Genomic DNA, 26,255 nt, shown 5'->3' with positions numbered 1-26,255 from the left:
CTTACACTAGCGATCCGACACCTGGCAACACCGCTTCACACCCATTTTGAGCCATGCGTGGAATAATTTACATCACGGAATGCCAGGGCCAAGAGTTCTGGAGCAGTTGGAAAGGGCAGTTGTGAACAGCAGTTGGACGGAGGAATGAAATCCTGAAGAGATGCCCAGAAGAGGGACACGCCCGAAGAAGGCAGAAAGGACAGTCTCTACTAAATGTTTTTCCTCTGTTAAAACTGCATCTCTTCTCCAATTCCCTCAGACTTCCCACTCTAACAGTCACAAGGCCAAACTAATATAAAATGTACTCCTGCTACACAGAAGGTAACTTGCTTTCCTCAGGAAGAGTCTGGAAGGGGTAAGTACCCCCACTGGGATCTGCCAGGGATCTTCCCCTTGGCGGGTGAATTCGTCCAGCTGCTGAATGATCTGGGAGATTACAAACCCTGTAGAATCCAATGGAGAGGAGAAATGGTGGTTGAGAAAGGAGGAAGAAGAAGTGGGAAAAGATACCAAAAGGTGACTCCCAAGGCTGAAACTGACAAGGGCAGCTGGCTAAGTGAAACCTGCTTTTTAGAACTCAGACTTGGAGTTGCTCACGGGCACACTGGCATGACTATACTACCGTAACGTGACTGTGGAAGGAGTGAAGATGGGACAGAAAGAAAAGCAGGAAAATGATCATCACATAGATACAGAGAAATCTGTGTGAAGGTCTTCCCTTAAATCCTGACGACATTTAGTGAGATAAAATTGTATTAACCATGGCTCATCAGCAAACCATAGGCTTGTCTCTCAGGCATCACAATCATATGGAATAAATTAGCCAATTATGACATACATTAAGCCTATAAAGGAGATATTACTTTTTTAACATGACCACTTAAATTGAATTCCCCTGTATCCTTTGTGAATTCATTTTTTTTAAGTGTCTGTCTCTGGAACAAACTAATTAATAAAAATGTAAGTGAAAAATAGTCTATACCAAAGAAAAACACTTCCCCGACTCTCCCAGCTTCCCTCCTTACTTGACACACTTGCCTAATTCCTCTACTCGATAAGGTGCCCTAAGGGTTAAACAGCCCTGAGGCAGGAAGTCACCACCAGTCACTCCACTGAGGTGTTACTACCACCAGCACTTGCAAGCACAGAGAACATCTGCTACCCCTAAGTTCAGAATGACAAACTACTCCTTGAGTAGTGCAAACAGAACAATTTTATAATATTGAATGAGATTAAAAGCCGTTGTGCAATCTTCTCTACCAAACAAAATAGGGGGTCAAACACTTGGCTTGAAAGAAGGCTCCCTGGGGATATCTACCCCCTATCAGCAGCATCAGGAACTGCCAGACAGGCCTTCTCCTCTGGTCCCTGTAGGTACAACTCTAGGAGCCTTTACAGTCGGGGCACCCTGAGAATTCTACTTTTTAAAGGGCCACACTCTTTTCTCACCTTAAAACGGTTTCAAATTAAAAGAGATGACCCCTTAGTCCTGTATTCTCTAGCTTCAAATAATGCCAAAATGTAGTCATAATATAGCCTAAACCAGGGGTTCCTTTCACCAGATGACCTACGGTCCATCAAAATAAATTTATCAAAGCAAAATTGTAAAACTTGACTATGATTTTAAAATGAGAAGATAGGCCAGGCACGGTGGCACATGCCTGTAATCCCAGCATTTTGGGAGGCCGAGGTGAGTGGATCACTTGAGGTCAGGAGTTCGAGACCAGCCTGGCCAACATGGTGAAACCCATCTCTACTAAAAATACAAAAAATTAGCCAGGTGTGGTGGCACATGCCTGTAGTCTCAGCTACTCGGGAGGCTGAGGCAGCAAAATTGCCTGAACCTGGGAGGCGGAGGTTGCAGTGAGCCGAGATCATGCCACTGCACTCCAGCCTGGGTGACAGAGCGAGATTTTGTCTCAAAAAATAAAATTAAAAAGAAAAATAAATAAAATGAGAAGATAATCTGAAGATCAGTCACTAAGACCCAGAAGTGAAGAATTTTGTTTTCTCTGGAAAGATTCTCCCTTTAATTCTGGACTCCTGTTGAGGCTCTTTTCTCATTCAAGTAACATCCCTAGATGGGTGGCTGACCCCAGCTAGATTTTATGAGGCTAAGGGGAAATCCCTGTATGAGTGGTTGGAAACTATTTCTGGGCCCAAGAGACGTGGGCAAGACGTCGTCCCCTCTGTAAATAGCAGCACTAGCACTCGGCAGTAGGATTTGTCGTGGAGAGAAGGGGGCTGTAGGCACCCCAAGAGTTCAGAAATCACTGCCCTGAGCACCTGACTACCTCTCTTAAAAAATTAAAGCTAATATTTAAAATTGTTCTGAATTGCACCAACAAACATCTTAAATAATAGCTTTTAATCAAGAGGACACAGTGTAAAAATGACATTTCAAAGCGGTGGGGAAAAGTTGTTAACCATATGGGGAAAATAAGGTAGATTCACACCTCTTATCTTACACAAAATAAATTCTAGATGGATCTAGGCGTTACATGGTGGAGGGAGGAAGAAACTTAAAGTACTAGAATAACAAATGGGAGAATTTTTTTTTAAACAATGTTGGAGTGAGGAAAGTCAAAGGATGTCATAAGACACACAAGTCATAAAAGACTGACAAAGTCAACATAAAATACAAAGCTTCTGCATGATAAAAGAAAAACACATCATAAGCAAAAGTCAAAGACTAAAACAAAAATAACTGGGAAAAATACCTCCAATTCATACCACAGAGTGCTTTTCTCCCTAATACATAAAGAGCTCCTATAAATAAGGAAAATTTTTTATCAGGGCTTTTCTCCCTAATACATAAAGAGCTCCTATAGATAAGGAAAATTGTTTATCAGGGCTTTTCTCCCTAATACATAAAAAGCTATTCTAAATAAGGAAATTTTTTTTATCAGGATCCTTCCAGAATATCAAAGATTTAATCAGTTTATGAGCAATCAATTCACAACAAAGGAAATACAAGTAGCTCCTAAGCATATAAAATAATCAACCTTACTTACAATATGAGAAATATAAATTAATATTGTAGTGAGATACTACATGTCCTGTCAGATTGGCAATGATAAAAAAGTTGGATGAAGAATTATGCTAGCAGGGAGTGGGGAAATAGGAACGTCTATACATTGACAGGATACGGACTCATATAACCTCTAGTGAGGGCAATTCAAAAATGTCTTCCAAAATCTTAAGTGAATAAATCAGCTTACCAAGCAAATCCATTTCCAGGTATTTGTACTGCAGATACTCTTTTTTTTTCACTCACTTTTTTTTTTTTTTAAAGAGATGGGGTCTCTCTATGTTGGCCAGGCTGGACTTGAACTTCTGGGCTCAAGAGATCCTTAACCCCCTAAGTAGCTGGGCCTACAGGTATGTGCCACCATAACCAGCTGTCACTTGGATATTCTTTCACATGTGCCAAATGACATGTGTATAAGAATATCCAGGGCAGTATTATTATTATTTTAGTATTATTGGTTTTAACAAAGGACTGCAAAACCTTAGATGTCATGGGTATGGGGTTTCCTTCTGGGGCAATAAACACGTTCTTGAACCTGCTTGGCAATGTAGTGAGACCCCATCTCTACAAAACATTTAAAAATTAGTTGAGTGTGGTGGTGCACACCTGTAGTTCCAGCTACTCGGGAGGCTGAGATGGGAGGATTGTTTGCTTTAGCCTAGGAGGTCAAGGCTGCAGTGAGCTATGATTACACCACTGCACTCCAGCCAAAGTGACAGAGCCAGACTCTGTCTCTTAAAAAAAAAAAAAGTTATTGAATTAAACTACTGAGTTATATTCTTTAAAAAGGTGAATTTTATGGTATGTAAACTATACCTTAATTTTAAAAACTCTCTTAAAAACCCTAAATGTCCATGATTAAATGTCCTGATTAATTATGGTTTACCTACATAGTGGAATACTCTGCAGTCATTAAAACTAATGAGGCAGTTTTAATCATACTGACTTGGAAGGATATATGGTCAATGAAAAAAGAAAGGTGCAGAATAGTATGTACATTATGTTCCCAGATGTGTGTGTGGGAAAATACACACACACATATATGATGTGTGTGTGTGTGTAAATGTATAGACCCTAAAATGAAGCACAAGTAACCAGTAACACTAGTTACTTCTGGGAAGAAAACAGGGTGACTGGGGAACAGAGGAAGATACACTCTTTATTTATATGTCCTTTTGTACCTTTTGAAATTTGTGCCACATGCATGTAAGATCTAATCAAAAAATAAATACAATTAATAAAACAAGGAGAAGAAGGAGACAAAATGGTCCTTGAAGTACAAGAACCTCAAGTCAGTTTAGCCAGGTGTGGTGGCGCTTGCCTTTAGTCCCAGCTACTTGGTAGGCTGAGGTCAGAGGATGACTTGAGCCCAGGACATGAAGGTTGCAGTTGAGTCGTGATCTTGCCACTGCACTCCAGCCCGGGCAAAAGTACCAAACCTATCTCAAAAATAAAATAAAATTTAAAAAGAACCTCATGTGAGGCTCACTTTCCTTAAGTATACCAAATATACCAAATACTCAGAACTTTTTTTGTTTTAAAGAGACAGGGTTTCATTATGTTGCCCAGCCTGGTCTTGAATTCTTGGGCCCAAGCAATCCTCCCCTTTCAGTCTTCTGAGAAGCTAGGATTACAGGTACATGCTACAGTGCCCAGCTAAATACTTAGAACTTTTTTTTTTTTTTTTAAATTTTGTAGACACGAGGTCTCACTGTGTTGCCCATGCTGGTCTTGAACTGCTGCACTTAAGCCATCCTTCACCTAGGTCTCCCAAAGTGCTGGGATTACAATTACCATGCCCAGCCCATAGAGTATTTTAAAACAGCCTACTGACCTGGAGAGTAAGCTACAACAGCTGTCTTAAAAGAAATGCTATATCCTTTTTTTTTTTTTTTGAGAGGGCGTTTCTCTCTTGTTGCCCAGGCTAGAGTGCAATGGTGCGATCTCAGCTCACTGCAACCTCTGCCTCCCAGGTTCAAGTGATTGTCCTGCCTCAGCCTCCCGAGATGGGATTACAGGCCCGTGCCACCATGCCTGGCTAATTTCGTATTTTTAGTAGAGACAGGCTTTCTCCATGTTGGTCAGGCTGGTCTCGAACTCCCGACCTCAGTTGATACGCCCACCTTGGGCTCCCAAAGTGCTGGGATTACAGGCATAAGCCACCACGCCTGGCCAAGAAATACTATATCTTAAAAACAGTCTGAATTTAATTAAGCTCACAGCAAAACTTCAAAGACATCCAAGGCAGAGATATAACAGACTATCATTTTTTTTTCACACAGAGGGAGAAAATCTAAGCTCTCATTAAGAAACATATTGGTTGCAAGAACAGGTATTTCAGGAAAGCTAGTGCGGCAAATCAGTTGTGCCCATTTAAGATATTCTGGGCTGGGCATGGTGGCTCACGCCTGTAATCCCAACACTTTGGGAGGCCAAGGCGGGTGGATCACCTGAGGTCAGGAGTTCGAGACCAGCCTGGCCAACATGGTGAAACCCCATCGCTACTAAAAATACAAAAAATTAGCTGGACGTGGTGGTGGATGCCTGTAATCCCAGCTACTCGGGAGGCTGAGGCAGGAGAACTGCTAGAACCCAGGAGACGGGGGTTGCAGTGAGCCAAGATCACCCCACTGCACTCTAGCCTGGGTGACAGAGTGAGACTCCATCTAAAAAAAAAAAAGATATTCTGGCCAGCAATGGAAGAAAACCAAAACTGACCCTTAAGAGCCATGAAACAGCCTGGCCAACATGGTGAAACCCGTCTCTACTGAAAATACAAAAAGATGAGCTGGGCGTGGTGGCATGTGTCTGTAATCCCAGCTACTATAGGGGCTGAGGCATGAGAATCTCTTGAACCCAGGAGGCAGAGGTTGCAGTGAGCCGAAATCGCACCACTGCACTCCAGCCTGGGTGATAGAGTGAGACCCTGTCTCAAAAAAAAAAAGAAAACAGGATTTCAAAGACTGCACAAACTGAAATTTGGTATGTGGCCACTATTACAAATATTTTTGTTTCCTCCCTTATCTGCTTCTCTGTTCTTTTTCTTCATTCAAAAATATAGCCTAGTGGCTGAGGCAGGTGGATCATGTGAGATCAGGAGTTCAAGACCAGCCTGGCCAACAGGGTGAAACCCCGCTCTACCAAAAATACAAAAATTAGCTGGGCATGGTGGCAGTCGCCTGTAATCCCAGTTACTCGGGAGGCTGAGACAGGAAGGAGAATTGCTTGAACCTGGGAGGCAGAGGCTGCAGTGAGCCAAGATTGCACCACTGCACTCCAACCTGGGTAACAGACTGAGACTTCATCTTAAAAAAAAAAAAAAAAATAGGCCGGGCGCAGTGGCTGAAGCCTGTAATCCCGGCACTTTGGGAGGCCTAGATGGGCGGATCACGAGGTCAGGAGATCGAGACCATCCTGGCGAACACGGTGAAACCCCATCTCTATTAAAAATTACAAAAAACTAGCCGGGCGAGGTGGCGGGCGCCTGTAGTCCCAGCTACTCGGGAGGCTGAGGCAGGAGAATGGCGTAAACCCGGAAGGCGGAGCTTGCAGTGAGCTGAGATCCGGCCACTGCACTCCAGCCTGGGTGACAGAGTGAGACTCCGTCTCAAAAAAAAAAAAAATATATATATATATATGTGTGTGTGTGTGTGTGTATATAATTTATATATATGTGTGTATATATAATTTATATATACACGTATTCATATGTGTATGTGTATATATATGTATATAGCCTAGTGAGATGGCTTGAACTCAGGAGGTTGAGACTACAGTGAGCCGAGATTGCACCACTGCACTCCAGCCTGGGTGACAAAGTGAGACCCTGTCTCAAAAAAAAAACCAAAACCAAAAAAACCACCAAGAGCCAATACAAGATACCTTACCAAAAACTGCTGACATTTGCTTTACTTGTAGTAAGTTGCTATAACATGAGTCATAACTTACCAATAATTTACAAACAAATTTACCTCTAAAAGGTGCTGAGGTTAGCAAATTATTGACTTTAAGCAGACATGAACTAAGGAATAGTTGCAGTCTTCAAAATCACATTTTTACCTCCTGACCTATTGAAGGTAAAATGAACTGCAGTCACTTTATTTTTACTGACATATTTACTACTTCCAGTGTTCTTCCTTCTCTTAAGTAAATCCAGATTTCCATCTGGTATCATTTTCCTTCTCCTGAAAGGAATCCTTTAGTATTTTTTGTAGTGCAGGTCTTTGCTGACGAATTCTTTCAGTTTTGATATATCTTTAAAGAGTGTGAGATGGGCATGGTGGCTCACGCCTGTTATCCTAGCACTTTGGGAGGCCGAAGTGGGCGGATTGCTTGAGTCCAGGAGTTTGAGACCCTCCTGGGCAATACGGAAAAACCCCGTCTCTATAAAAAGTAAAAAAACTAGCTGGGCATGGTGATGCACACCTGTCATCCCAGCTACTCAGGAGGCTGAGGTGGGAGGACCACCTGAGCCTCGGCAGGTTAAGGCTGCAGTGAGCCATGTTTGTGTGACTGCATTCCAGCCTGGGAGACAGCAGAGATTCTATCCCCCATCCCCCAAAAAAGTGTTTATCTTTCCTTCATTTTTGAAATATATTTTCACTGGGCATATTAAGATTGACAGGGTTTTCTTTTCCTTTCAGTTCTTTAAAGATATTGATATACTGGCCAGGCGCGGTGGCTCACGCCTGTAATCCCAGCACTTTGGGAGGCCAAGAGGAGGGGATCACAAGGTCAGGAGATTGAGACCATCCTGGCTAGCACGGTGAAACCCCGTCTCTACTAAAAATACAAAAAAAAAAAAAAAAGATACTGATGTACTGTTTCTCATTTGCATTATTTCCAAAGAAAAGTCTGCCATCATTTTTACCTTTCTTTTTTTCATAATGTGTCATTTTTTCCTCTGGACACTTTAAATATTTTTCTCTTTACCACTAGTTTTAAGCAATCTGATTATGAAAAGCCTTGGTGTAGTTCTCTTCATGCCTCCTGTGGTTAGGGTTCATTAAGCTTCTAGAATCTGCAGGTTTATAGTTTCCCTCCAATTTAGAAAATTTTAGAAATTTAGAAAAATTTCAGCCATTAATTTTTTCAAATATTTTATGCCCCTCCCTCTCCTTTGGGGACTACAATTACAGTTATATTATTAGACTATTTGAAGTGTCCCACAGCTCAATGATGCTGTATTTTCTTTCAGTCTTTTATTTTTTTAATTTAATTTATTAATTTGAGACAGGTTTTTGCTCTGCTGCCCAAGCTGGGACCACAGGCACCTGCCATCATGCCCAGCTAATTTCTGTATTTTTTGTAGAGACAGGGTTTTACCATGTTGTCTAGGAGGCTGGTCCTGAACTCCTGGGCTCATGCGATCCCCCTGCCTTGGCCTCCTAAAGTGTTGGGATTACAGGTGTGAGCCACCATGCCTGAACTTTTTTAGTATTTTAATCTCTCTGGCTTTCATTTAGGATAGCTTCTATTCATATGACTTCAAACTCATAAATATTTTCTTCTGCAGTCTCTAATCTTCTGTTAATCCCATCCAGTAAACTTTTATTTTAAAACATTGTAGTTTTGCCGGGCGCGGTGGCTCACGCCTGTAATCCCAGCACTTTGGGAGGCCGAGGCGGGTGGATCACAAGGTCATGAGATCGAGACCACGGTGAAACCCCGTCTCTACTAAAAATACAAAAGATTAGCCGGGCGCAGTGGCGGGCGCCTGTAGTCCCAGCTACTCAGGAGGCTGAGGCAGGAGAATGGCGTGAACCCGGGAGGCGGAGCTTGCAGTGAGCTGAGATCCGGCCACTGCACTCCAGCCTGGGCGACAGAGTGAGACTCCGTCTCAAAAAAAAAAAAAAAAAAAAAAATTGTAGTTTTCATCTCCAGAAGTTTAATTTGGGTCTTTTTAATATACTCCATGTCATTATTATTAAAAAAAAATTTTTTGCTTTGTTGTCTTGGCCCAAGATGAGATTCCATGCCATTATTTGTTTAATCTTTTCACTATTTTCTTGAACTTATGTAAGATAGTAACAACTTAAATAAATTTTTTTTGAAGAGGCAGGGTCTCACTGTGTTGCCCAGGGTGGTCTTGAACCCTTAGTCTCAAGTGATCTTCCTGCCTCAGCCTCCCAGTGATGGGATTACAAGCATGAGCTCCACAGCGGGCTAATTTTTGTATTTTTTGTATTTTTTGTAGATATCGGGTTTCGCCATGTTGCCCAGGCTGGTCTCATACTCCTGGCCTCAAGCAATCCACTTGTCTCCACCACACAAAGTGTCAGGATTACAGGTATAAGCCACCTTATCTGGCCAAGAGTTTCTTTACAAAATGTCTGATCCTTTTAAGGTTTGCTTTTAAGCTTTGTCAATCTTTAGTCTAGAAGTCATTTTGCCCTATATTGAGGCAATAAATACCTCATTTGATAGTCTATGAATTACAAGGACTTTTGCACTCTTGCAGATGGGAACACAAACTATTCTCTGCCCTATGTGAGCTCCAAATAGGGTTCCTTCCCAGAACTTAGGTAGTTTCCTCAAATATATCAGTTATCAGCTGAAAACTTGAGAAAGACTCTGCAGATCTCCAGATAGTGAAGTGTAGTGCTGCCTCTCTCTGGTACCCTGCCCTGTGAAGGTAGGCTTTTTTTTTTTTTTTTTTTTTTGAGATGCAGTCTCGCTCTGTTGGGAGGCTGGAGTGCAGTGGCGTAATCTCGGCTCGCTGCAACCTCCGCCTCCCGGGTTCAAGTGATTCTCCTGCCTCAGCCTCGGGAGTAGCTGGGATTACAGGCACATGCTGCCACGCTCAGCTAATTTTTGTATTTTTAGTAGGGATGGGGTTTCACCACGTTGGCCAGGATGGTCTCGATCTCTTGACCCCGTGATCCACTGGCCTTGGCCTCCCAAAGTGCTGGCATTACAGGCGTAAGCCACCGTGTCTGGCCGAATTTAGGCCATTTTAACCTCTCAGAGACATCAACTCAACTCAGGAAGATTATCAGCCTTCCTGTGGGTTCCTCCTCCCCTGAACTATGGTAATGAAACACTCTTGACAGTAAGCTGGGTCAGTTACAGGGCTCATCTCATTTGTTTTGTCCTCTCAGGAGTCACTGTCCTGTGCTGCCTGATATCTAATATCTAAAAAACCATTATTTCATTATATTGTGTCTGACTTTTACCATTTTTACACAGGAAGTTAAATCCAGTCTCGGTTACTCAATTTTGGCCCCATAGTCATTTGTAAGGTCTTGAACCAAATCTCTTGAAGGGGTTATATGAGTTCATCAGCAGAGATTATAGGATCAGAGTATTCAGAAAGAGGGAGGATAGGAGAAACGAAGAAGGAAGGAGGACAGATAATTAAATTGTTTACACAGTTTTCTCCTGTGCCTCCTTTAGTTTTCTACCCTTGAAGAACAGCTTAGGGAATGAGAAAGGCTCCTTCTTTAATTCCTACCTTTAATAAAACTATTTAATGGGTGTAAAGAATATTCATTTAACAAACATTAGCGCCAGGTACTATGCTAGGGAGTGGGAATACAAAATAGTATGACATAAATGTAATAAATGTAAAAATCCTTCACATTTTGTAGAACAGAAGAAGCAAGGCTGAAAAGTGAACTACTGTGTTTGAGCAAACAGTTTTCCAATGGGTGTCACCATCAAAAAGTTATGCCATGAATAGCCAGTTATGCAGGGCAAATAACTATTCATGTTGATAAGGATATAAAGTATTCTCATCTTATTCTTTTTACTATATTGTAATTGTACTGTGCTGTTACATTTTGTAATTGCAAGACTTCACCTTCTGGCGTGGTTCCCGTTTTGAAGGAACTCACTTTCTTTTGGAAGACAGACATGCAACAATTCATTACCATTGCAATGTGAGAAGTGCTACAATTTTTGGCAGGAGTTCCCAAGCTTCTTCAGGTGAAATCGCTGGGCTTTTTGTGAAATAATATGACGTTTTGCTAGAAGAAAACATGACAATATTTTCACAATTATATTCATTTGGGGAGAAAAGAAGCTGTCAAACTCAGCATGATTGGCTTTAAGTTTTTTAGTTATTATTCAACCAAGGATTTCTTCATTTATTTTGTCACTAGCTAGGGCCTTCTAAAAGCAAGGAGGAGTGGGTGGAAAAGAGTAAGGCAAATTGTTACAAGAAAAACTTAGAAATTTAAAAATTCTGCCGGGTGCGGTAGCTCACACCTGTAATCCCACCACTTTGGGATGCTGAGGTGGGTGGATCACCTAAGGTCAGGAGTTCGAGACAAGTCTGGCCAACATGGTGAAACCCCATCTGTACTAAAAATACAGAACTCAGCCAGGTGTGGTGGCATGTGCCTGTAATCTCAGCTACTTGGGAGGGTGAGGCAGGAGAACTGCTTGAACCTGGGAGGCAGAGGTTGCAGTGAGGTAAGATCATGCCACTGCACTCCAGCCTGGGCAACAGAGCAAGATTCTGTCTCAAAAAATAAATAAATAAAAATAATAAAAATTCCCAGCTGGGCATGGTGGCTTATGTCTATAACTCCAGCACTTTGGGAGGCTGAGACAGGCGGATCAGTTGAGCTCAGGAGTTCGAGACCAGCCTGGGCAACATGGCAAAAATCCTATCTCTACAAAAACTACAAAAAGCTGGGTGTGGTGGCTTGGGCCTGTGGTCCCAGCTACTCTGGAGGCTGAGGCAGGAGAATTGCTTGAATCCAGGAGGCGAGGAGGCTTGAATCCGAATTGCTTGAACCTCGGAAGCAGAGGTTGCAGTGAGCCAAGATTGTGCCACTGCACTCCAGCCTGGGCAACAAGAGCAAAACTCTGTCTCAAAAAATAAATAAATAAATAAATAAATAAATAATAAAAAATTCCCGGATGGGCGCAGTGGCTCACGCCTACAACCGAGCACTTTGGGAGGCCGAGGCGGGTGGATCACAAGGTTAGGAGATCGAGACCATCCTGGCTAACACGGTGAAACCCCGTCTCTACTAAAAATACCAAAAATTAGCCGGGTGCGGTGGCCGGCGCCTGTAGTCCCAGCTACTTGGGAGGCTGAGGCAGGAGAACGGCATGAACCCAAGAGGTGGAGCTTGCAGTGAGTGGAGATCTCACCACTGTGCTCCAGTCTGGGCGAAAGAGTGAGATTCTGTCTCAAAAAAAAAAAAAAAAATCCCAAAGTTGGAAAAGGCGATATTTAACATAAGTGATAAACCTGGTTCATTTCATGAAATGAAGAATTTGAAGGTCTTTAAATTGCTTTAATTCCTACTTGAGGTAGGAATGAGGTGGGGCAGAAATAAGCCTAACAGCAGACATAAAAAAGAATGAGTTCGTATCTTTTGCAGGGACATGAATGAAGCTGGAAACCATCATTCTCAGCAAACTAACACAGGAACAGAAAACCAAATACTGCATGTTCTCACTTATAAGTGGGAGTTGAACAATGAGAACATAAGGGCACAAGGAGAGGAATAACACACATCAGGGCCTGCTGGGGTGGGAGGGTGGGGGCTAGGGGAGGCCAGAACTTAAAGTACTAAAAAAAAAAAAAAAAAAAAGAAAGAAATAAGCCTAACATATTAAGCAATCCAGTTGGCAAAAATAATGTGCTATAACATGGGGGAAAGAGTGACCAACCATGAAGGGGGCTGGGGAGAATTTCTGGCAAGGCTTTATAGAGGCTGGGGACACAGGGCAAGGACACTGAATTTGGAAGTCACACGGCTTGTTTTGGATACTGACATTGACTAATCATGTGACGACGAAGAAGCTCCAACCTCTGGGTCCCATTTCCCATTTGTTAATGAACTTAATAGACCACATCAGTGAGTTTTTAAAACTTGGGACCCAATATTCTTTAAGGTATCCAGGAGCTGTCTTAGAGGCTTAAAATAGCTGGTGGTGGAGGCACTCTTGACACTCCCACCTCTCCCCACACACACCCTTCAGCTGAGTAGCTCAACTCTTACTCAACTCCAAGAAAAAAGTTTGAAAATCATTTAACTTAACCAGCTCCCAAACTCCCAGAACTCTATGACTTGTCATCTATTAAAAAGGAATGACCATCAGCAATGGTGAATCTGGCAATGTAAACAGGAATCCGTGAAAATCAAGACATCCATGATTATTTTAGCAAGCAAGACAACAGCTATACATATAGGGCCCATATTTCATTAAGGTAAATTCTAACAGCTGGGCACAGTGGCTCACGCCTGTAATCCCAGCATTTTGGGAGGCTGAGGTAGGCGGATCACCTGAGGTCGGGAGTTCGAGACCAGCCTGACCAACATGGAGAAACCCCGTCTCTACTAAAAATACAAAGTTAGTCGGGCACAGTGGTGCATGCCTGTAATCCCAGCTACTCAGGAGGCTGAGGCAGGAGAATCGCTTGAACCTAGGAGGTGGAGGTTGCAGTGAGCCAAGGTCGCACCATTGCACTCCAGCCTGGGCAACAAGAGCGAAACTCCATCTAAAAAAAAAAAAAGATATTATAGTACTACCCTCAAAAACAGGAATTTTATCTTATCTGTCTTCACATCCCCAGCAAATAGCACGTAAGTGGGTATAATAAATATGGAATAAATACCCAGGATTTAAATATAAGGCAGCTGTATTTATTCACTTTTCCTTGAAAACTTCAGTTTTCCAAGCTCCCAAAGACCTTGCCTAATTAAAAGCTCATATAATTCCATAATTCTAGGTTAATCCTGACACATTTACAATTTCACAGAGTCCATCAGCATTGAAATTCTATAATTCCTGATGAATTATAAATATATCATTCTGTTAAATTTTTTTCAGTTATACAGGTGCGCACTACCACACTTGGGTAATTTTTGTTTTTTTTTTTTTTTTTTGAGACGGAGTTTTGCTCTTTTGCCAGACTGGAGTGCAGTGGTATGATCTCGGCTCACTGCAACCTCTGCCTCGCAGGTTCAAGTGATTCTCCTGCCTCAGCCTACCAAGTAGCTGGGACTACAAGCATGCGCCACCAGGCCCAGCAAATTTTTGTACTTTTAGAGATGGTATTTCACCATGTTGGCCAGGATGGTCTCGATCACTTGACCTCAGGGATCACATTTTTTTAAAAAAAGAATCAGTATCTTTTAGAAATCCATACTGAAATAGGCATGAATGAAAAAAAAAATGACATCTGAGATTTGCTTCAAAACAATATGAAGGCCAGGTGTGGTGGCTCACACCTGTAATCCCAGCACTTTGGGAGGCCGAGATGGGCAGATCACGAGGTCAGGAGATCGCGACCATCCTGGCTAACATGGTGAAACCCCGTCTCTACTAAAAATACAAAAAATTATCTGGGCGTGGTGGCGGATGCCTGTAGTCCCAGCTACTTGGGAAGCTGACGCAGGAGAATGGGGTGAACCTGGGAGGCGGAGCTTGCAGTGAGCCCAGATTGCGCCACTGCACTCCAGCCTGGGCGACAGAGCGAGACTCCATCTCAAAAAAAAAAAAAAAATAATAATAATAATATGAACTGGAGTTGGTTATTAAAAACATGAATGGCTGGACATGGTGGCTCATGCCTGTAAGCCCAGCACTTTGGGCGGCTGAGGCGGGTGGATCACTTGAGGTCAGGAGTTCAAGAGCAGCCTGGCCAACATGGCAAAACCCTGTCTCTACTAAAAATACAAAAATTAGCCAGGCCTGGTGATGGGTACCTTTAATCCCAGCTACTCGGGAGGCTGAGGCAGAATTGCTTGAACCTGGGAGGCAGAGGTTGCAGTGAGCCAAGATCATGCCATTGCACTCCAGCCTGAGTGACAAGAGCAAAACTCTGTCTCAAAAAACAAACAAAACATGAAAAACCACTGAGCACAGTGGCTCATGCTTGTAATCCCAGCACTTTGGGAGGTCAAGTGGGCGGATCACTTGAGTTCAGGAGTTTGAGACCAGCCTAGGCAACATAGCAAAACCCTGTCTCTACTAAAAAATATAAAAATTAGCTGGGCATGGTGGTACATGCCTGTAGTCCCAGCTACTTGAGAGGCTAATGCGGGAGGATCAACAGAGTCCAGGAAGTGGAGGTTGCAGTGAACCCAGATAGCGCCATTGCACTCCAGCCTGGCCAACAGTGTAAGACCCCTGTCTCAAAAAAAAAATAAATAAATAAAATAAAAATTAGCCAGGTATGGTGGCACATGCCTGTGGTCCCAGTTACTGGGGAGGCTGAGGTGAGAGGATTTCTTGAGCCCAGAAGGTCAAAGCTGCAGTGAGCTATCGTTGCACCACTGCCCTCAGCAACAGAGTAAGACTCTGTTTCAAGAAAACAAAAACCATGGACTCCTGTCCTCCGCTAACCCAACCCTGGAGATTCTGATTCACCTGGAATCTGGGGTTACTAGTTGCCCTTGGGAAAATTTCAAGCAAATTGGGGAACCTGTTCCAGGTCTGAGTGGAGTCAGGTGGGACCTGCAAACAAGGGCCTCAGGCTGACTCAGAAACACAAACTGAGGCTCCAACTCTCCAAACTTAAGGGGAGAATCCCGTTTCTTGGCAACCTGACTGAAGGAAAGATGCTGTGGGCAAAATCTTATCTGGGAATGCATCACCCTAAGCCACATTCAGTATCAATCCTTTTTTACTCCTTCCCACCAAATATCCTCTACTTCTTCCTTCTCCTCTTTAGCACATTGACTCATATTTACATTAGAAAGTCAGCTCCATCAGGGCAGAGGTTTGTGTCTGTTCACCAATGAACCTTGGCACCCAGAATAGCCCCGGCACATAATAGGAACTCAGCAAACATTTTAAAAAATGAACTTATCACCCTTTCTAATGTGTTGGTCACAGGATGGCAAACCTGCAACAGAACCAGGCACACAGGGAGAGTGTGTTTAGTCACTTTTTCTTGAAAACTTCAGTTTTTCAAGAAAGCATATTTTTCTTACTTTGGAGACCAGGTTATTCCTATAGGAGAACAATCTAAAGTGGAAAACAAAGAACTTTATTTAAGCTGACAACATACAATAGGGCTAAAGTTATTTTCCACTACTCCCTTACCCTCTATTCTAGCCCACTGCCACTCTCCTAGCCTCCAAACACAATGATGTACTTTCCCAGCATCTGTCCTTGTCCAGGTGACAAATTTCCTTACCTGAAATGCTCTTCTTCCTCTCCCATGTCTACTGAAAATACAACCATTATTCAAAATTAGTTTGGATCTGATCTCTGTGAATCCGTCTCTGACAACCTCAGCCTGTCTTCATAATTTTCTGCCCAGAATTCTGACAGCAGCAACACTGATCAGACACTGCTCTGTGTGATAATCTTCATTATGCTTATCTTCTGTTCCCAATTAAAGCAGCGCAGGCTGGGCATAGTGGCTCCCGCCTGTAATCCCAGCACTCTGGGAGGCCAAGGCAGGAGGATCGCTTGAAGCCAGAAGTTCAAGACCAGACTAGGCTACACAGTTAGACCTAATTTTTTTAAAAAAAGCAGAGCCCAAATATAAATGAATACACAACCATAAAGTGCTATGAGAGTGCTGATGAGACAGCATTTAATTCTCCCATCCCAAAGGCAGGCAACTTTTAGGCTGTATGGTTTTTTGCCATCAGAGAGCTGAATATACTGGCCCATTACAATAGGCACTAGCTAGCCTATCTCTACCCATCCCACTTGTCCCTGTAAGAAACCCTTAGTTCTTTGCTTCCTTGACCACCTGATGTCCCCAAAACTTATCAGTTTTTCAATTATTTGACTTTGCATATTCCTTTTACTTTGAAGACATTCCTGCCCACCTCCAAGCAGTCAACTGACAATGCCTACTTATCCTGAAGGTCTTGAGTAAAATGATACTGCCTTTCTTTAGTTTTATTTAAATCCTGAAGCAAAATTCATTATTCACTTATTCATATCCCCTAGAGGACATCTGACATCTTACCAGCACCTGACACATGTATGACAATACGGCCATGTGCCCCATAACAACTTTTCATATACAGTGGACCACATACATGATTATGGTCCCGTAAGAGTATAATACTGGCTGGGTGCAGTGGCTCACGCCTGTAATCTCAGCACTTTGGGAGGCCGAGATGGGCAGATCATCTGAGGTCAGGAGTTTGAGACCAGCCTGACCAACGTGGAGAAACCCTGTCTCTACTAAAAACACAGAATTAGTCAGGCCTGGCACATGCCTGTAATCCCAGCTACTTGGGAGGCTGAGGCAGGAGAATCGTTTGAACCCAGGAGGCAGAGGTTACAGTGAGCAGAGATCGTGCCATTGCACTCCAGCCTGGGCAACAAGAGCGAAACTCCGTCTCAAAAAAACAAAAAACAAACAAACTATATATATATATATATATATATATATGTATATGTATGTGTATATATGTGTATATATAGTATGTTTATATATATGTGTGTATATATATAATATTGTTAGTGTACCTTTTCTGTGTGTGAATAGGATTAGACACACTAATGCTTACCATTGTGTTATGGTTGCCTACAGTATTCAGTATAGTAACATGCTGCACAGTCTTCTGCCTGGGAACAATAGGCTATACCATATAGCTTGGGTCTGCAGTAGGCTAGATCATCTAGGTTTGTGTAAGAGTACTCTGATGTTCACAAGGTAATGAAATTGCTAGGGCATTTCTTAGAACGTATCCTCATCCTTAAGCAACACATGAGTATACTTGGTTTTTCTGGCTTTCCCGTTGGCTTACAAGTTCCATGAAAACTGGATGAGTTTCCTTTCATCTCTGTGTTAGCAGAGGGTAGGGCAATGCCTGATACATATATGCCTAATAACTGTTTACCCTATGCAATTACTTTGGTAAGATTCTGGTTTCCAAAGGACATTTTTTTTTTTTTTTTTTTTTGAGACGGAGTCTTGCTCTGTCGCCCAGGCTGGAGTGCAGTGGCCGGATCTCAGCTCACAGCAAGCTCCGCCTCCCGGGTTTACGCCATTCTCCTGCCTCAGCCTCCCGAGTAGCTGGGACTACAGGCGCCCGCCACCTCGCCCGGCTATTTTTTTGTATTTTTTAGTAGAGACGGGGTTTCACCGTGTTAGCCAGGATGGTCTCGATCTCCTGACCTCGTGATCCGCCCGTCTCGGCCTCCCTTTAGGGGTAATGTCAGTTACTAATTTACTTTCCAAGAATATGCACCGAGGCTACATGTGAGCACTTTTTCACGATGGTACAGCACAGACTCTGGGATGCAGGCCTGGTCCTCCATGGTCCAGGATCCACTGGCTAATGTTGGACCCTTATCATCCAGCCAGGCATCTATCAAGCCAGTGTAAAAAAAGTGAGGAATCAACTGATCCCCACATCTTCTCCAAATCAGACCATTTACTTCTCTCAGGTGTAAGCAAATATAAGTTTTAAAGATCCACAGAACAAAAGATTGTGTGTCCTTCCAAGATAATCCACTTAATATTTAACAAACCTCCTTACAAAGGGCTTTATGTGCTGAACATAAATATAAAATAGTTATTTGAAGTCTCCAAACATTTAGCACAGTAATTTATTATATTAATAATAGTTGTGTTCATCAAAAGACTCGGAAGTAAAAATCTAAGTTGAAGACATTTACTAAGTTGAAGGCATAGTCAGGTATGGGTTTAAGGTCTACTGAGTATACTAACACTAGACCTTAAAGAAAAGACAACTCTACAATATGTTAAAAACCAGATGCTGTGACAAAAATGTTTTTATACTTCTTTACTGTGTTTTCTAAGAGAGTGTGAGGGCATTTTGATAACTATGGAAAACCATACACAGGAAATGATTGAGAAATGAGGGGCTGGGCATGGTGGCTCACACCTGTAATCTCAGCACTTTGGGAGCTGAGGAGGGAGGACTGTTTATGTGCATGAGTTCAAGACCAGCCTGGACAACATAGTGAGACCTCATCTCTATTAAAAACAAAAAGAACTAAAAGCTAAAAGAGCCAAAAGTAAGTCTTACTTATATATTCTCAATAAAGACAAACTATCTGAATATTAAATAGAAACTGCTCTGATACTTATCTATTTCTAGTTTTATTCAGAAAAATATTTATGCATATATGTGTGTGTTTTTTTTGTTTTTTTGGTTTTTTTTTTCTGAGATAAGGTCTTGCTCTGTTGCCCAGGCTGGATTACAATGGCATGAACGTGGCTCAAAGTGATTCTCCTACCTCAGCCTCCCAAGTAGCTGAAAACAAAGGTGCATGCCACTGTGCTAATTTTAAAAAAATTCATACAGAAGGGATTGCTCACCATGTTGCCCAGGCTGGTCTCAAACTCCTGGCCTCAAGGAATCCTCCCCTGCCTTGGCCTCCCAAAGTGCTAAGATTACAGGTGTGAGTCACCATGCCCAGCATGATGATATATTTTATTAAACAAAATGGAGATTTATCTAAGTCATTTATGTTTTTCCTAAAGCAAAGGGAATTTATTTTAGGGAATACTTTTTTATTTTTTATTTGTTTTGAGACGGAGTCTCACTCTGTCACCCAGGCTGGAGTGCAGTGGCGTGATCTTGGCTCACTGCAATCTTGGCCTCCCAGGTTCAAGCAGATTCTCCTACCTCAGCCTCCTGAGTAGCTGGGATTATAGGTGTGCGCCACCGCGTCTGGATAATTTTTGTATGTTTAGTAGAGACAGGGTTTCACCATGTTGGCCAGGCTGGTATCGAACTCCTGACCTCAAGTAATCTGCCTGCCTTGGCTTCCCAAAGTGCTGGGATTAAGGCATGAGCCACCATGCCTGACCTATTTTAGAGAACATTTTAAATGAAATAAAAGCAATAATACTACGAATATGATTTTTTCCACTTTTACAGACTATGGACATTTTTGTACAATGCCAGTCATAAATAGTAAAAAAGACGGGACTCTGCTGTTTGCATTCCTAGCCCACAGTCAAAACATTCACTAAAATACAGTATGGTAAAAATTGAGCTATTAAAGTCAAAACTGCTTAATAGTAGGACACCATTTCTTGGTGTCGTTTAAATATATTCTGGTCCCTATGTATGGAACTGCTTTAAAAAATTCAAAATGTCAGTAATTATAAACAAAATGTAGATTTCTCTCTCTCTCTCTCTTTTTTTTTTTTTTCTTTTAAGAGTCTTGCTCTGCTGGCCAGGCTGGAGTGGAGTGGCTCGATCTCGGCTCACCGCAGCTTCCACCTCCAGGTTTCAGCAATTCCCCTGCTTTAGCCTCCCAAGTAGCTGGGATTACAGGCACCCACCACCATGCCTGGCTAATTTTGTATTTTTAGTAGAGACAGGGTTTCACCATGTTGGCCAGGCTGGTCTCGAACTCCTGACCTCAGGTGATCTGCCCATCTGGGCCTCCCAAAGTACTGGGATTACAGGCGTTAGTCACTGTGCCCGGCTGTATATTTCTTTTATTAAGCATCAGTATTAGCAATCTGATTAAAGTTATTATGAAAACTCTTGACTCTCTTTACTCTCTGTCAATGAGTAACATTCAAAATATTTTGGTTTTATGGCGTGTTCCAAGAAAAATAAGCCCTATGAAAATAATAATGTTAACAAACAAAATTCCATTTTACAAAGTCAACGTTACCATGGAAGATACACTGAAGATTCCCTTTTATAAAGATAGACTCAAACAGAAAATGTGTGGACATAGCCAGATGTGCTGGTGGGCGCCTGTAGTCCCAGCTACTCAGGAGGCTGAGACACGAGAATCCCTTGAACCCAGGAGGCGGAGGTTGCAGTGAGCTGAGCTCACACCACTGCACTCCAGCCTGGGCGATGAAGCGAGACCCTGTCTCAAAAAAAAAGAAAAGAAAAAAGAAAAAAATGTGTGGACAAAATCAGTTTCCTAACAAGGAGAAAACAAGTGTGCTTTTATTTAAGCTTAAAAATGATTTAAGTCCGGGCACGGTGGCTGAGGCTTATAATCCCAGCACTTTGGGAGGCCGAAGTGGGCAGATCACTTGAGGTCAGGAGTTGGAGACCAGCCTGGCCAACATGGCAAAACCCCATCTCTACTAAAAATAAAAAAAATCACTTTGGGAGGCCAAGGCGGACAGATCACAAGGTCAGGAGTTGGAGACCAGCCTGGCCAACATAGTGAAACCCTATCTCTACTAAAAATACAAAAATTAGCTGGGCGTGGTGGCAGGCACCTGTAATCCCAGCTACTTGGAAGGCTGAGGCAGGAGAATCACTTGAAGCTGGAAGGCAGAGCTTGCAGTGAACCGAGATTGTGCCATTGCACTCCAGCCAGGGTAACAGAGTGAGACTGTGTCTTAAAAAAAAAAAAAAAAACAAAAACCCCAAAATTACCCGAGTGTGGTAGTGCACGCCTGTAATTCCAGCTACTTGGGAAGCTGAGGCAGGAGAATTGCTTGAACCTGGGGGGCGGAGGTTGCAGTCAGCCAAGATCGGGCCACTGCACTCCAGCTTGGGAGACAGAGCAAGATTCTGTCTCAAATAAATAAATAAATAAATAAATATTTAAGAAAGAATATGGACAAATATATTTGTAGCATATTACTCCAAGCAAGGTTTTACAATGAGTTTCTACAAACAGTTTAAAGATACTGATTTAATGTCATCTTTTTAAACTCTCTTTAAGAGACATAAACTTCTGTCTACTGAAATCTTTAATAAATCCTAAGAAATGCCACGTGAACCGGAATTTGTATTGTAATTATTTGTATCAAGAGACCATGAGATACATAGTTTCAGTTGGAGAAGATGAAAAACTTCTGGACAAGAATGGTGGTGATGGGCCGGGAGGGTGGCTCATGCCTGCAATCCCAGTGCTTTGGGAGGCCAAGGCTCGAGGATCACAAGGTCGAGAGATTGAGACCATCCTGGCTAACATGGTGAAACCCCGTCTCTACTAAAAATACAAAAAACTAGCCAGGCATGGTGGCGCGTGCCTGTAGTCCCAGCTACTGAGGAGGAGACTGAGGCAGGAGACTCCCTTGAACCCAGGAGGCGGAGGTTGCAGTAGGCTGAGATCACACCACTGAATTTTAGCCTGGACGACAGAGCAAGTGTCCATCTCAGAAAAAAAAAAAAAAGATTTAGTGGTGAATCTAATAACTACCCTCATTTGGAAGACAGTAATATTTCAAGATATTTGCTAATATAATGGGATATAAAAATATTTCAGCCAGGTATGGTGGCTCCTGCCTATAATCCCAGCACTTTGGGAGGCCAAGGCAGGAGGTTCATTTGAGCTCAGGAGTACAAGTCCAGCCTGGGCAATATAGTGAGACTTTGTCTCTAATATATATTTCTACCGGGTAAAAAATTTCCAGGCACTTTTTTTTTTTTTTTGACCAATAATGATTACTATTTATCATTGTTCTTTAATCATTTTTAAAATTATACTTTAAGTTCTAGGGTACATGTGTACAACGTACAGGTTACATATATATACATGTGCCATGTTGATGTGCTGCATCCATTAACTCGTCATTTACATTAGGTATATCTCCTAATGCTATCCCTCCCCCCTCCCCCCACCCCACGACAGGCCCCAGTGTGTGATGTTCCCCTTCTCCAGGCACTGTTAATACAGTCAAGCCCTCCATATTCATGGGTTCCGCACCCCCAGATTCAAACAACCACAGATTGAAAATATTTGGGAAAAATAAAACAAAAAAATGACAATATAACATCAAAAAATAATACAAATTTTAAAATGATATAGTCTAACAACTATTACATAGCATTTACATTGTATTAAATATTGTAAGTATTCTAGAAATGACTGGCTACTGTGGGCATGCTGCTTATGGGGTAGCTATGCTCTGCAAGGAGCAGTAATAAAAAATAAAAATTAAAACAAATCTAGAGATAATTTAAAGTATATGGGAGGATCTGTGTAGGTTATATGCAAACACTACACAATTTGTTTTCTAATTTTATTTATTTATTTAGAGACAGTGCCCAGGCTGGAGTGCAGTGACTTGATCTCAACTGACTACAACCTCCACCTCCAGGGTTTGAGCGATTCTCCTGTCTCAGTCTCCCGAGTAGCTGGGACTACAGGTGCCTGCCACCACCCCCGGCTAATTTTGTATTTTTAGTAGAGACGAGGTTTCATCACGTTGGCCAAGCTGGTCTCAAACTCCTTGCCTCAAGTGATCTGCCTGCCTTGGGCTACCAAAATACTGGGATTACAGGTGTGAGCCACCATGCCCGGCCCACCTTTTTTTTTCTAATTAAAAAAATTTGTTTTCTTTTTCTGGTTTATGTGACTCTTTTTTAGATTTATTTTAATTTTAGATTCAGAGGGTACATGTGCATATTTTTTACATGGGCATATTGCATACTGGTGGCGACTGGGCTTTTAGTGTACCCATTACCCAAATAGTGAACACTGTACCCAATAGGTAATTGTCAACCCTCACTCCGCTCCCTCCCTACCCCCTTTTGAAGTCCCTAGTGTCTATTATTTCCATCTTTATGTCCATGTGTACTGTTGTTTAGCTCCTACTTATAAATGAGAACGTGTGGCATTTGATTTTCTGTTTCTGAGTTAGTTCACTTAGGATAATGACCTCTGCCTCCATCCACGTTTCTGCAAAGGGCATGATATCATTCTTTTCCATAGCTGGGTCCACCATTTTATTTATTTATTTTTGAGACAGAGTCTCACTTTGTCACCAAGGCTGGAGTGCAATCATGGCTCACTGAAACCTCTGCCTCCCAGGCTTAAGTGATTCTCCTGCCTCAGCCTCTGGAACAGCTGGGATTACAGGTGCGTGCCACCATGCTCGGCTAATTTTTGCAATTTTTGTAGAGACAGGGTTTCACCATGTTGGCCAGGCTGGTCTCACACTTGACCTCCTCAGGTGATCCACCTGCTTTGGTGTCCCAAAGTGCTGGGATTACAGGTATGAATCACTGCACCGGGCCTGTAACAATTTAATAATAAAAAAAGCAGTGATAGCTGAGACCCAAATGGGTTGACATTATGTTAATGCTTTATATGCATGATCTCACTTAGTCCTTTCAAACTCCCTCTGAAAGGTAAGTCCTCTCTCCAGAGGAAGAAACTGAGGCACACTCCCTCAGGGAAGTTACTCACTCAAGGCAGTACCTACAGCAAGATGCTAGAACTCAGATCGGTCTGGTTCCAAAGCTGTTACTTTTTTTTCCTTTTTAAGTCAAATTACTCCTTGCTTGAAAACCTTTAGGATTTTTTAACATGTAAGAGAAAATTAAAATACTTTGGCCTTACATTTAGTGCATTTCACAAGCTGATCGCAAGGTCCCTTCCCAGCCTTCCCTTTTCTCTCTCTTTTTAAACTTCTCACTTCATCCAAAGAAGTCTCCTTACTGTCTGCCTCTCTTATAAAATCCCAACCTAACTTTGTTCTTTTCCACCTAAGTTCCTCTGCTTATGTATCTTTTCCTGGTCAACAAAATCTTCCTTTTCCTTTAGGCTCCAGTTCAAATTCCATTTCTTACATGTAACCCTTGATAGTTCATCTTTTTTTTTTTTTGAGATGGTGTTTCGCTCGTGTTGCCCAGGCTGGTGTGCAATGGCACGATCTCAGCTCACCGCAAGCTCTGCCTCCTGGGTTCAAGTGATTCCCCTGCCTCAGCCTCCCGAGTAGCTGGGATTACAGGCACATGCCACCACACCTCGCTAATTTTGTACTTTTAGTAGAGATGGGGTTTCTTCATGTTGGTCAGGCTGGTCTCAAACTCCTGACCTCAGGTGATCCACCCGCCTTGGCCTCCCAAAATGCCGGGATTCAGGCATGAGCACCGCACCTGACTGACAGCTCATTCTCTTTTACCCACATCGCATCTGTCCGGAAATCCCACTGGCTATACCTTCAAAATACATCCAGAATCCAATCACGTACCACCTCCACTACCATCTCTCTGGTCCAAGCCATCATCATCTCCCACCAGCTGTCTCTGCTTTTGCTCTTTTATACTCTAGAATCTATTCTCAACCCAAATTCCAGAAGTGACCCTTTTAAAACAGAAATCAAAACTCTCCAATGAACCTTCACTTCCTGTCATGTAAAAACTAAAATTCTTTTATGTGCTAGACTGTGAACACCCATAATGTCCTACACGACTGCTCTGCTCCTCAACCTCTCTGATCCCTTTTGATTCTCGCCCTTGCTACCTTGCCACACCCAGAACTCAAAATGCATGCTCATGTCTTAGGCCCTTTGCAGTGGCTGCTGTCTGCCTGGAATGCCCTTCCTCCAGATATCCTCAGGCTTAAGACTTTTTCAAGACTCTGCTCAAAGACAATCATGACCTTCCAGACAATCTTCCCACACCCCAGCACTCCCTATCTTCCTATATGTTTACCCCATAACATACTACAGAGTCTGCTTAGGTTTATTGTCTGTCTTTCCCAAGAGAACAGGGCTTTGATCTTTTGCTCACTGCAGCATCCTGGGAGCCTAGAATGGCACCTGGCACACATTATGTGCTCAACGTTTGCTGAATGGATAAATGAATAGATGCTGTCACAACACCTCAGTCAAAGGTTCTCTCTCCTTTTCTCTTGCTTATACTAATCATTTGGCACTTACCATACACTGTTGTGTAGTTTTCTGTGTGTACATATGATCCACCTGCCTAGATTATGTGTTCCTGTGCCCTCCAAATGCTCTGCACAAATTTAGCATTTAATAAATATTTGCTGATGAAATATCACTGCACTGCCTTTTTATTTCAGAGTAGATAGTGATGGTAATAATTTTCAAAACAAGACATTCCACTTAGAAAAGAAACATTCTAGAAAGCAATATGATGTAAGAAAAAAATATTTAATTTGAAAAGTTAATCTTAAAAAGAATGGAACATATCTTAAAGGTGCATATACATTATACAAAATCCACATCATGCTCTGAAAATATTTATTCTGTGACTTTCACAGCCTCTTATGTCCTAAAGATATGCTTGAGAGTCAAGCTCAAGGTAATTTTTGATAGTAAGGTAATTTGAGACATAGAACATCTATTAAATAATAATTATATGTTGGGAATTGAGGTAATATATGACAGAAATAAAACAATGTGAAATAGGTCACATTATATATATATATATATATGTATGTATTTTATTTTTATTTTTTGAGACAGAGTCTTGCTCTCTGTTGCCCAGGCAGTGGCATGATGTTGGCTCACTGCAACCTCCACCTCCCAGGTTCAAGCAATTCTTGTGCCTCAGCCTCCTGAGTAGCTGGGATTGTGGGCGTACACCATCATGCCTGGCTAATTTTTATATTTTTAGTAGAGATG

General features: G+C 42.2%; 1 protein-coding gene across 5 annotated transcripts in view; it reads right to left on the bottom strand.

Moving 5' to 3' along the window:
• BICRAL (BRD4 interacting chromatin remodeling complex associated protein like) overlaps positions 1-26,255 on the bottom strand; it is a 125,773-nt gene that overhangs the window by 49,598 nt on the left and 49,920 nt on the right. The window contains exon 3 of one of the 5 annotated variants that reach the window (XM_009205187.3): positions 10,903-10,998. The exons of 1 other annotated variant lie outside the window; for it this stretch is intronic. The gene's annotated coding sequence lies outside the window, so the exon portion shown is untranslated. Of the gene's footprint in view, positions 1-5; positions 1,652-10,832; positions 10,876-10,902; positions 11,284-26,255 lie in introns of those variants that run through there. 3 more of the 5 variants (XM_017957864.3, XM_017957863.3, XM_003897602.4) reach the window with 3 other exon arrangements.

Source organism: Papio anubis, chromosome 6, assembly GCF_008728515.1.
Source record: "Papio anubis isolate 15944 chromosome 6, Panubis1.0, whole genome shotgun sequence".
In the NCBI taxonomy this organism is placed as follows: domain Eukaryota; kingdom Metazoa; phylum Chordata; class Mammalia; order Primates; family Cercopithecidae; genus Papio; species Papio anubis.
The sequence above is the reverse complement of the archived record's forward strand: the minus strand, read 5'-3'. Positions and strand labels throughout refer to the sequence as shown.